Raw genomic sequence first — 13,415 nt, forward strand, 5'->3', positions numbered from 1 at the left:
ATGCATGTCAGGAAGCAACAGTTAGAATTGGACATGGAACAATGGACTGGTTCCAAATAGGAAAAAGAGTACGTCAAGGCTGTATATTGTCACCCTGCTTATTTGACTTCTATGCAGATTACATCATGAGAAACGCTGGGCTGGATGAAGCACAAGCTGGAATCAAGATTGCCAGGAGAAATATCAATACCCTCAGATATGCAGATGACACCACCCTTATGGCAGAAAGTGAAGAAGAACTAAAGAGCCTCTTGATGAAAGTAAAAGAGGCGAGTGAAAAAGTTGGCTTAAAACTCAACATTCAGAAAGAAAACTAAGATCATGGCATCCGGTCCCATTACTTCATGGCGAATAGATGGAGAAACAATGGAAACAGTGACAGACTATTTTGGGGGGCTTCAAAATCACTGCAGATGGTGACTGCAGATGGTGACTGCAGCCATGAAATTAAAAGATGCTTGCTCCTTGGAAGCAAAGGTATGACCAACCTAGATAGCATATTAAAAAGCAGAGACATTACTTTGCCAACAAAGGTCCATCTAGTCAAGGCTACGGTTTTTCCAGTAGTCATGTATGGATGTGAGAATTGGACTATAAAGAAAGCTGAGTGCCAAAGAATTGATGCTTTTGAACTGTGGTGTTGGAGAAGACTCTTGAGAGTCCCTTGGACTGCAAGGAGATCAAATCAGTCCATCCTAAAGGAAATCAGTCCTCAATATTCATTGGAAGGACTGATGCTGAAGCTGAAACTCCAATAGTTTGGCCACCTGATGCAAAGAACTGACTCATTGGAAAAGACCCTGATGCTGGGAAAGATCTAAGGCAGAAGGGCATGACAGAGGATGAGATGATTGGATAGCATCACCAACTCGATGGACATGAGTTTGAGTAAGCTCTGGAGTTGGTGATGGACAGGGAAGCTTGGTGTGCTGCAGTCCATGGGGTTACAAAAGAGTCAGACACAACTGAGTGACTGAACTGAACTGAACCTGAGCTCAGGGGACAGAATACTACTGGACATCCTAGATTCCATCCCTGACCCACAACTTCTTTCAGTTCTGTGACTGGAGGTTGATATAACTTCCCTGTATCTGGTTGTATCATCAGTGAAGTGGGGAAAGTAAAAGAACATCCTCTCGCTTGGCTGTTAGAAGAAGTCAACTGAATACCAGATACATAAGCAAAGTGTCCGGCACATAGGAGCCCTAAATTCGTGTTAAGTGGTTTTATTCTTTTGCTTTAGATCAGTCATTTATGTCTTTTAATCATTAAAAGAGTTTTCCATTAATGCATTTACTTAGGACCTTTTAGAACATAGGTCATGGTAGGCTTGTGACTACCATAACAATTAACTGTCCCATCAACCTCAGAATGAGTTTTCTTGGGGTATAAATTCAGTTAATTTGCCTGCCAGCCTCTGTCCAAAGAAGAAAAGTGTTTGCTCTGGAATAAGGCAACTCTGGCATCAACTCTCCATCTACTGCCAACCAGAGAGGCGATATTCCACAGATCAGGGAATTTCTCAATTCCTTTCTCATCCTGGGTCCACACAAGTAACTGAGGATAGGATAGAATTGGCTCATAAGGTTATTGTACTGATGAATTTTGAAACTGTCACCCCCGGAACACAAGGAGCTCTCAACAAATGTCAACTGATAATTTTTTATTATTAAATATTTCCCTCTACTCAAGACCTTGACCAAAAGATACATTTTCTGTGACGCTTCCTCCAATCAAGGTTTCTACATTGATTCCTTGAGTGTTTACTTCTGAAATGACTCTGTGTTTTGATGCATTTGGAATATCATTCAGTTGCAAGTTACAGAGAGTGCAATTAATAGAGGCATTTACGATTGAGGCTATATTTAACTCACATAAAAATAAGTACCGAGGAGGAGAGTTCACAGCTAATGAAGCTTCGCAGTTAATATCTTCAAGGATCAGCTTCCTCCTCTCATTTCTGACCCCTCCTCCCTGCCCTCTAGGGTTATTCTCATGGTTCTAGGATGCCTGAAGCTGACATGGCAGAAGTTTTTAAAGCAATTATCTAAATAATCAGTCCAACAGTCTGAGCAAAACTTCAACTGTCTCTATGGTTTGTTTTGCCCTGTGTTGTGGAGGAGGAGACTGTGGCCAAAACCACTGAGTTGATTATGTCTTTGCTTCTCCTAGCTGTGCTTTGCGGAGATGCAGCTGACAGCATCGGTCAGGTGGGGCTCAGGCAAGTCACACAGCCACCAACTTGTGATGTGGCCTTTTCACTCAGATGTCATAATTTAAAGTAAAGGCGGCAGAGTAGTTTTTTTAAATATATTTGCAAAGTATAGATACTGATAACATCACAGATAAAACATTTCTGAACATGAGTGTTGATTAAGCAAATGTCCCCCAAATATCTTCTGAACTAAAGCTGATTTTTACACATAAATAGAAAAGGTAACTCATGATTCCGTGACACACATCTAGCACTTTAAATTAAGGACAGGGTCGTTTTAGGTTAGAAAAGTGAATGAAAAATCCTTTGGGATTATTTTTTGACACACAGTCTTTCTGTACAAAGAATTAAAAAGTATTAATCCCTTGGAGCTTCAGTTCTTGTGGCTTGACTTTCTGATCAAGTCCAAGGTATCGTCATTAACTGAAAATTCTGCACCACATTAAATCAAGTGGCCCAGAGTAAAGGGTTTAGTTTATTTCACCCAGAGCGAAAAAAGGAACACAAAGTAGAAAGGAATCATTTCTGGTTCAAGGGATTTTCCCCCTTTTCTACAAAACAGAGATTGAATAATCATAAAGGAGAGAGATCTAGTATCAGATAATTTAATGGGATTGTAATATGATTGATAAAATGGCCTTTGTTCAAAGAAAATTAAGCGAGCTTTTCATAGACTCTGGTGTCCTGGGCCCCGTTCTATGTCCACATGCAGGCTAAAGGGCAGGGCTGAGGTAACCCTCTCTGGATCATTCCAGGAGAAAAATAAACTGCACATTCATATCGCCAAATAGACAGAAATTTTGTGCATAATTATCCCCATGTTTCTTTGCCAATTCTGAAGCCAAAGTAAAAACAAACTATTGCAACATATCAGGTCCAATTTAGCTCTTCATCTCTCAGACTAGTTAATCAATCAGCAAATATTACACTTTATAGTGTGAGAAATGTACTTGGCTAGTACCTAAGGGGTACAAATCATGATACGGCCTGTTACTGGAGCTTCTAATCCAGGTGGAAGGCAGGAATGCTGTAGAAGGCCCAGAGTACCACCCAGCAGAGGGCAGGTAGGGAGAGCAGGGCTGGCCCCTCAGAGGGAGAGGCCCTCCGTGTCCAGGTGGGCGAATGGGCTTTGTCCCCGTCAGCTCAGCTGGCTTAGCTGAGTCCTACACTCCAGGCGGCATAAACAACAGGACTTTGTCTCTCACAGTTTTGGAGGCTGGAGGCCCGGCCAAGTGCCGGTGAGCCATCTCTTCTGGTCTTGCAGATGGCTGCCTCCTCACTGTGTCCTCATTCACAGAGAGGAGAGAGACAGAGGGAGAGAGACAGACAGACAGAATGGGAGGTGGGAAACGAAGTTCTCTGCTCTCTTACCCTGAGGACTCTAACCCTATCACATGAGAAAACCTCTCTGGTCACCTCATTTAAACTTCGCCACCTGCATAGAGGTCGTTGTTCAGTCACTCAGTCGTGTCAACTCTTTGCAACCCCATGAATGGCAGCATGCCAGGCTTCCCTGTCTATCACCAACTCCCAGAGCTTGCTCAAACTCATGTCCATCCAATCGGTGATGCCATCCAACCATCTCATCCTCTGTCATCCCCTTCTCCTGCCTTCAGTCTTTCTCAGCATCAGGGTCTTTTCCAATGAGTCAGCTCTTCTCATCAGGTGGCCAAAGTATTGGAGTTTCAGCTTCAGCATCAGTCCTTTCAATGAATATTCAGGGCTGATTTCCTTTAGGATAGACTGATTTGATCTTCTTGATGTCCAAGGGACTCCCCACCCCCAAACACAGGCACCTCGGTATCTGGGCTCCAGGACAATGCTCTCAGTCAAGAGAACCCTGAGGAGGACCCACCTGGACCAGCACCTCATGCATATCACCTGAGCCCCAACCCAGCTTCTCAGCTCAGTGACCATGCCAGGAGGCACCAACCTCTTCCTGGACTCGGCTTTGATGGTCCCTTCTAAATAATTTATCTATTTGTGCTCCAACGAGCTCTTATAGGAAAGCAGATCAAGACAGAGTTGTCCAGTTTGTGAAACAGATGAGGGGTGGGGAGATGAGGAGGCTTAGCGTCCACCTGGTGCACTAACTGTTCTGGGGATCAACGCACTGCCACAGCAGAGTCTCAGATTCCAGATAAGTAGTAAGAGCACCGTGATTTGTCAACAAGGAAGGAAGACATGCAAAGTGACAAATCTCTTCTGGGCCCTGAAGTATGTGAAATTACACGCTTCCCCCCCACCCCCAAAACACACACAGCATCCTGCAATGTAATATTTAGACCGAAGTTCACCCGAAGAAGTCATTGCAAAGCATAGAAAATACCTTCTAAAAAAAAAGTAGAGTCCCATGGATTTCCAGAGACTTAAAAATTCCAATGGCCTTTTATCAAGAAACCAGAGCGAAGAAGCACTAAGATAAGCTCTTGCCATGAGAGCCCATGTTGACCTCCTGCAACCTGACCTCTGCCATGGGAAGGTATGTGGAGTCCCGCTGCCAGGGCTGGTGGCAGGCCTTGTGATGACCCAATGGTACCCTGTTGGGAAGTGGTTGGCTGATGTTCTGGAATGTCGTCTGTGGCTGTTCAGTGAATTCTTTCCTCCGGGCAAACAAGCTGGCTCTAGAAGTAATCACACATGGCCATTTATTCCCATCAGCAACCCCAAACAAGCCAGTGGCCTTACCCAAACAGCAGGGAAGCCTAGGTTATTTTTAAATGCACTCAGTTTAATGTTTCATAATTCGTGATTTCCCAACGACAAAAATAATGGCACAGCTGTTAGAGTTACAAGAGAATTCAGAAGAAGGAACGCCAAGTAGGGAGAGAGGCAACAGAGGGCAAGTTACATGTTATTACAATGTAAATGAGTGAAAATAATGAAATCCTAGTTAGAGGAGCCTGTTTCCACCGCTGCAAAGGCCACATGGGATTGACAGACACACCCTAGTACATACAGAACAGGTGAACAATGAGGACCTCCTGTATAGGGCAGAGAACTAGATTCAGTATCTTGTAACAAGCTGTAATGAAAAAGGATGGGGAAAAGTAGCTGATGACTAGATAGACAGATGTATAACTGAATTAGTTTGCAGTGCACCTGAAACATTGCAAGTCAATTATACTTTAATTTATACTTTATTAGTTTATACTTTAAAAAAAAAAAAGTCCTTGTAAAATCTAGTCTAAGAAATGAGCTACGACTTTGGGTGATATTCAGCGGATTGTGTTGATCTAATGTTTTTCTCCCAACAGGGTTCTCGGACTTTAAAAAATAAATATGCTCCAAAGAGGCTTGGAGGAATGTGTTTGTAAAGGCAGCCTGATTGTAAAACAGATAAAAGAGCTAAAGACTGCCAGTCAAGGAGAAGGAGATCTCCTGCTTTCCCAAGATGGCAGTGGCCTCTGAGTCAGTTCAAGTCCACCCAACTTGGCTGGAAATCCCCCAGCCCAGTGAATCTAGACTGTCCATCAACATGGAGGGGGTACCCCACACTTTCCACACAGATGTCCCCCAGATGTCCAGAGTAACAGCTGTAATGTCACCATCAAAACATGTCTGGTAGAAAATAAAAAGGAAAGTTGATGTTGATTCCACATTTCAGTTAATGGGAAAATTTCCATCATCTTTATTCCTGATTCCACCACAGGAATTCTTTCTTATGAGTAGCATCTGAAATCAGCAATGGTTAAGGATAAAAATGGACCTGATTTTTAATGTTTGACATTATTTCATAAAGAAATTGGCTTTTTCATAGTCCTCATCGCTGACAAGACAGTGTTCCCATCAGTTTTGCTTTGAAAAAACTCGCCGCAAATTACCTGAGGGAATCATGACTTACCTGGGGGATTGTTGTTTCTCGGACAATCCCTTTCATCTGTAAATGAGGAAATGAGTCAGCTTTTCTAAGTGCTACCTCATCACTGGCATTCTGTCATTTATCAGGGATGGGAACGCATTTTGTTACTCACAGAAGCCTGGATCACCAAGCGTACAGGTCACTGTGGAAATCTGCTCTTCAAACAATGACAGGTTCTGTTGTCAGAGATCTTAACAGTCCCTCTGATTGGAAAAGTGCCTGGCTGGTCACAAGACCGCATGACTCATTACCGCTCCGCAACTTTAGCTGTACACAAGGCGAAAAGAATAAACCACCTCCCTGATGTCATCTCTTTTCTATGTATCTTTAACATAGTTTAGATAGAGGTTGTTGAGTAAGACGCAAAGCTTTCAGATGAGAATGCGTCTGAAATACTTAGGGAGAGAAAACACCAGACACGGTCCAGGAATTCTGGGTGTATGGTCTTTGCTGATACACAGCCATCCACAAGGTTTCAGGACCTATAAACTAGTCACCTGGTTGGTCAAAGTTTAACTCAATTGAAATATTTTAGGCTTAAGTAACCATTTAAGAATGCTGAGTTTCCAGTACAGATTGAGGTACTTTCTCATTTCCAGTTACTGGGTATACAAACTTCATATACAGAGACTTCCTAAATGTGCTTCAATGTCAAGGAATATGCGAACAGTGGTTGTATGTGAGTGGTGAGGATTATCAGTAACTTCTTATCTTCTATTCTTTTCCAGTTCTTTAAAGAGCAGGGATTGCTTTCATAGTGACAAAAATGAAACAGAAAAAAAAAAAAGTTTCACGTTTCCTCAGAGGTGGCTCCTTGAGACAAAAAAACACAAAAGCTAAAACAAACAAAAGAAGTAAATTGACGACTACCTCATGTCTTTGATTACAATGTCAGTAAAACTGCAATGACCAAAAATGAGATCACTGTTTACCTCATTACACTAGTGGTCCCTGAAGAGCGAGAGTGAGAGGGGTCCCATATTCATTAGCTGTTGTAATGCTGGCAGCAACCTCTTCTAAGAAGCTGGATCACTCATTCTGGTAAAAGTCAGCCAAGAAGAAGAACGTGTACAAGTCACTGGACGGCCAAGATGAAGGAAGTATTTTTAATTAAGCTGATGACACCACTACTTCCTCAGGGTGGCTTTATTTAGAAAATGAGAGAACAGCAGAGAAAGGGGTGTTGCATTAGGATCGGTTTGGTATCACGTGGAAAAGTTATGTTTCTTTCACACTTAGCCAAGCATTGTTTAACTTCCCTCTTTTCTTCTTTTTTTCCAGCATTGCCTGTTTGTGTCTTAAGAACATATAGAAGCTTTGTCAGATGCCCACAGAAGTCCAGAATTGTAATAAGACAGCACTGCCCACTGTCAGAGGGCATCCTGAGCCATCTCTGAGGCTCTGCCTCTGCATCTCGAGGGTGAGTGTCCTGAGCTCCTGACGTCTGTGACCACATCTGTTCTCCCTGCCGTGTGCCTCACCTCTACCTAAGCTAATGGTTATTTATCCTTAGCCTTCAGCTGCCATCCTTACATCCATGGAGTAGAATGGATGATTTTAACCTTGAGTAATTACCAGAAAAGAAACCCTTGCAACCAAAGATTGCCATCAAGAGAGGCCAGGACAGTTCATACTGACTGCATGAAAAACAATAAAAGGGCCCCAAAGCGATAATTAAATGTATATTGATAAATATGTCAGTTTTTTTCCTGTGTATTCTCTCCTTCCACAGAGATTCTAAGAGTTAAAGATGACCAGATAAATATGTTTTTGAATAAAGACAAAATTTAGATTACTCTGAAGACTAGAAAAGTGGTGCCAAAAGCCTAAACCTTATCTTAAACTTGAAAAAACTGAAGTTTTAAGGGGTGAAAATGACAAATATAAAGTCGCTTTCTTTTTAATATCTTGTTTAAAATGTGTCTATTATTTAAGACTAACATAACAAGGTTTTTCCCATAATTTAATGACTAAGCTTTATTTCATACAAGCTGCAAAGGCCTCTTAAGATGCATTCCTCTCCTCTGGGTGCTCATTAGTTGGCACCCCAACTTCATTTCCTACAGCCCCCTTACATCCTACTGATGGTCCATCCTGAACTTGCTCCGCCAAAGCCAGCTGTGTACACAGGTATTTTATCTTCTGTAAAACAGAGGATAAACTCACTCAAATTAGAGTGGCTGTGACTATCCCCTCTTCCAAGTGTGTTAATGTTTTGAAAAGAACATACCAATGAAAAATAAAAGAGCATCATGAACAGAAGTAGGAGGCTCCTTTCACAGCCCCAGAAATTTAAACACAGACTTAGCCAGTTTCTTCTGTTCTGTGAATATACACACATACACACACACACACACACACACACACACACACACACACACATACAAACCTAATTAACAATTGAACAAATGAGTTTTTTCAAATTAGTAATTTTACATAGATATGAAATTCTTACACAGTTACAAAATTTAAATTACATGTATTGTGCATTCAATAGTTTTCCCCCACCAAATGGAGTAAACTCGTTGAAAATCATGGAAAACATAAAACTCCCAGTGGCCACACTGACCAGTAAAACCGGATGGTCAAGATAAGGTGCTGGTAGGAATCATCATCATTAGCAAGAGCACTCTTCTGTCTTTATTGCCCAGCAGTAAAACTATCCACCCTCCCCGTTTTATCACAAATTTCAATCCCCTCCTCCCTGACCACTCCCACCAGAGTCTTTTCTTTCCTAAGTGCTAATAGTTTTAATAAAAATTTAATAAAAGCATATAGCCACAAGACATTGCAAGTCTTGTTCAATTTTTACGTATTGAATAAATGTACATGTATGCTCAGTCATTTCAGTCATGTCCAACTCCTTGCAGCCCCATGGACTGTAGCCCATCAGGCTCCTCTGTCCATGGGATTCTTCAGGCAAGAATACTGGAGTGGGTCACCATGCCCTCCTCCAGGGGATCTTCCTGACCCAGGGATCAAACCTGGGTCTCCCACATTGCAGGCAGATTCTTTACCCACTGAGCCACCTGGGAAGTCCATCAAACAAATAAAAGCGGGATATTGAATGAAGATTTACACATTTTTATACATATGTGTGGATCACAACAAACTGTGGAAAATTCTTCAAGAGATGGGAATACCAGACCGCCTGACCTGCCTCCTGAGAAACCTATATGTAGGTCAGGAAGCAACAGTCAGAACTGGACATGGAACAATGGACTGGTTCCAAATAGGAAAAAGAGTACGTCAAGGCTGTATATTGTCACCCTGCTTATTTAACTTCTATGCAGAGTACGTCATGAGAAACACTGGGCTGGAAGAAACACAAGCTGGAATCAAGATTGCCAGGAGAACTATCAATACCCTCAGATATGCAGATGACACCACCCTTATGGCAGAAAGTGAAGAGGAACTAGAAAGCCTCTTGATGAAAGTGAAAGAGGAGAGTGAAAAAGTTGGCTTAAAACTCAACATTCAAAAAACTAAGATCATGGCATCTGGTCCCATCACTTCATGGGAAATAGATGGGGAAACAGTGGAAACAGTGTCAGACTTTATTTTAAGGGGCTCCAAAATCACTGCAAATGGTGATTGCAGCCATGAAATTAAAAGACGCTTACTCCTTGGAAGGAAAGTTATGACCAACCTAGATAGCATATTCAAAAGCAGAGACATTGCCAACAAAGGTCCATCTAGTCAAGGCTATGGTTTTTCCAGTGGTCATGTATAGATGTGAGAGTTGGACTGTGAAGAAAGCTGAGCACCAAAGAATTGATGTTTTTGAACTGTAGTGTTGGAGAAGACTCTGAGAGTCCCTTGGACTGCAAGGAGATCCAACCAGTCCATTCTGAGGGAGATCTGTCCTGGGTGTTCATTGGAAGGACTGATGCTAAAGCTGAAACTCCAGTACTTTGGCCACCTCATGCGAAGAGTTGACTCATTGGAAAAGACCCTGGTGCTGGGAGGGATTGGGGGCAGGAGGAGAACAGGACGACAGAGGATGAGATGGCTGGATGGCATCACCAATTCAACAGACACGAGTTTGAGTAAACTCTGGGAGTTGGTGATGGACAGGGAGGCCTGGCATGCTGTGATTCATGGGGTCCCAAAGAGTCGGACATGACTGAGCGACTGAACTGAACTGACACATATACTTTCAGTTGACACTTGGGTTCAGATCAGATCAGATCAGATCAGTCACTCAGTCGTGTCCGACTCTTTGCGACCCCATGAATCGCAGCACGTCAGGCCTCCCTGTCCATCACCAACTCCTGGAGTTCACTCAGACTCACATCCATCGAGTCAGTGATGCCATCCATCCATCTCATCCTCTGTCATCCCCTTTTCCTCCTGCCCCCGATCCCTCCCAGCATCAGAGTCTTTTCAATGAGTCAGCTCTTTGCATGAGGTGGCCAAAGTACTGGAGTTTCAGCTTTAGCATCATTCCTTCCAAAGAAATCCCAGGGCTGATCTCCTTCAGAATGGACTGGTTGGATCTCCTTGCAGTCCAAGGGACTCTCAAGAGTCTTCTCCAACACCACAGTTCAAAAGCATCAAAATTCTTCGGCGTTCAGCCTTCTTCACAGTCCAACTCTCACATCCATAGATGACCACAGGAAAAACCATAGCCTTGACTAGACGAAGCTTTGTTGACAAAGTAATGTCTCTGCTTTTGAATATGCTATCTAGGTTGGTCATAACTTTCCTTCCAAGGAGTAAGCGTCTTTTAATTTCATGGCTGCAGTCACCATCTGCAGTGATTTTGTAGCCCAAAAATAAAGTCTGACACTGTTTCCACTGTTTCCCCATCTATTTCCCATGAAGTGATGGGACCAGATGCCATGATCTTCGTTTTCTGAATGTTGAGCTTTAAGCCAACTTTTTCACTCTCCACTTTCACTTTCATCAAGAGGCTTTTTAGTTCCTCTTCACTTTCTGCCATAAGGGTGGTGTCATCTGCATATCTGAGGTTACTGATATTTCTCCCAGCAATCTTGATTCCAGCTTGTGTTTCTTCCAGCCCAGTGTTTCTCATGATGTACTCTGCATAGAAGTTAAATAAACAGGGTGACAATATACAGCCTTGACGTACTCCTTTTCCTATTTGGAACCAGTCTGTTGTTCCATGTCCAGTTCTAACTGTTGCTTCCTGACCTGCATACAGATTTCTCAAGAGGCAGATCAGGTGGTCTGGTATTCCCATCTTTTTCAGAATTTTCCACCGTTGATTGTGATCCACACAGTCAAAGGCTTTGTCATAGTCAATAAAGCAGAAATAGATGTTTTTCTGGAACTCTCTTGCTTTTTCCATGATCCAGCGGATGTTGGCAATTTGATCTCTGGTTCCTCTGCCTTTTCTAAAACCAGCTTGAACATCAGGAAGTTCACGGTTCACATATTGCTGAAGCCTGGCTTGGAGAATTTTGAGCATTACTTTACTAGCGTGTGAGATGAGTGCAATTGTGCGGTAGTTTGAGCATTCTTTGGCATTGCCTTTCTTTGGGATTGGAATGAAAACTGACCTTTTCCAGTCCTGTGGCCACTGCTGAGTTTTCCAAATTTGCTGGCATATTGAGTGCAGCACTTTCACAGCATCATCTTTCAGGATTTGGAATAGCTCAACTGGAATTCCATCACCTCCACTAGCTTTGTTCATAGTGATGCTTCCTAAGGCCCACTTGACTTCACATTCCAGGATGTCTGACTCTAGGTCAGTGACCACACCATCGTGATTATCTGGGTCATGAAGATCTTTTTTGTACAGTTCTTCTGTGTATTCTTGCCATCTCTTCTTAATATCTTCTACTTCTGTTAGGTCCATACCATTTCTGTCCTTTATCGAGCCCATCTTTGCATGAAATGTTCCTTTGGTATCTCTGATTTTCTTGAAGAGATCTCTAATCTTTCCCATTCTGTTGTTTTCCTCTATTTCTTTGCATTGATCCCTGAGGAAGGCTTTATCTCTTCTAGCTATTCTTTGGAACTCTGCATTCAGATGTTTATATCTTTCCTTTCTCCTTTGCTTTTCGCTTCTCTTTTCACAGCTATTTGTAAGGCCTCCTCAGACAGCCATTTTGCTTTTTTGCATTTCTTTTCCATGGGGATGGTCTTGATCCCTGTTTCCTGTACAGTGTCCTCTGTCCATAGTTCATCAGGCGCTCTATCTATCAGATCTAGGCCCTTAAATCTATTTCTCACTTCCACTGTATAATCATAAGGGATTTGATTTAGGTCATACCTGAATGGTCTAGTGGTTTTCCCTACTTTCTTCAATTTAAGTCTGAATTTGGCATTTAGGAGTTCATGGTCTGAGCCACAGTTAGCTCCTGGTCTTGTTTTTGCTGACTGTATAGAGCTTCTCCACCTTTGGCTGCAAAGAATATAATCAATCTGATTTCGGTGTCGACCATCTGGTGATGTCCATGTATAGAGTCTTCTCTTGTGTTGTTGGAAGAGGGTGTTTGTTATGACCAGTGCATTTTCTTGGCAAAACTCTATTAGCCTTTGCCCTGTTTCATTCCATATTCCAAGGCCAAATTTGCCTGTTACTCCAAGTGTTTCTTGACTTCCTACTTTTGCATTCCAGTCCCCTATAATGAAAAGGACATCTTTTTTGGGTGTTAGTTCTAAAAGGTCTTGTAGGTCTTCATAGAACTGTTCAACTTCAGCTTCTTCAGTGTAACTGGTTGTGGCATAGACTTGGATTACCGTGATATTGAATAGTTTGCCTTGGAAACGAACAGAGATCATTCTGTTGTTTTTGAGATTGCATCCAAGTACTGCATTTCGGACTCTTTTGTTGACCATGATGGCCACTCCATTTCTTCTGAGGGATTCCTGCCCACAGTAGTAGATATAATGGTCATCTGAGTTAAATTCACCCATTCCAGTCCATTTTAGTTCGCTGATTCCTAGACTGTCAACATTCACTCTTGCCATCTCCTATTTGACCACTTCCAATTTGCCTTGATTCATGGACCTGACATTCCAGGTTCCTATGCAATATTGCTCTTTACAGCATCGGACCTTGCTTCTATCACCAGTCACATCCACAGCTGGGTATTCTTTTTGCTTTGGCTCCATCCCTTCATTCTTTCTGGAGTTATTTCTCCACTGATCTCCAGTAGCATATTGGGTACCTACTGACCTGGGGAGTTTCTCTTTCAGTATTCTATCATTTTGCCTTTTCATACTGTTCATGGAGTTCTCAAGGCAAGAATACTGAAGTGGTTTGCCATTCCCTTCTCCAGTGGACCACATTCTGTCAGATCTCTCCACCATGACCCGTGCATCTTGGGTTGCCCCACGGGCATGGCTTAGTTTCATTGAGTTAGA

At 42.5% G+C, this 13,415-nt stretch overlaps 1 long non-coding RNA gene across 1 annotated transcript in view; it reads right to left on the bottom strand.

Annotated features, from left to right (window-relative positions):
• Nucleotides 1–1,148: 1,148 nt before the first annotated feature.
• The window catches only part of LOC138990411 (uncharacterized), a 39,867-nt gene continuing 27,600 nt past the window's right edge, over nucleotides 1,149–13,415 (bottom strand). Inside the window, exons 2-3 of the long non-coding RNA XR_011466501.1 lie at nucleotides 7,010–7,221; nucleotides 1,149–4,839 (exon numbers count right to left, since the gene is read on the bottom strand). This is a non-coding gene — a long non-coding RNA (uncharacterized lncRNA). The remainder of the gene's footprint in view (nucleotides 4,840–7,009; nucleotides 7,222–13,415) is intronic.

The sequence above is a fragment of the Bos mutus genome, chromosome 13 (assembly GCF_027580195.1).
Source record: "Bos mutus isolate GX-2022 chromosome 13, NWIPB_WYAK_1.1, whole genome shotgun sequence".
In the NCBI taxonomy this organism is placed as follows: domain Eukaryota; kingdom Metazoa; phylum Chordata; class Mammalia; order Artiodactyla; family Bovidae; genus Bos; species Bos mutus.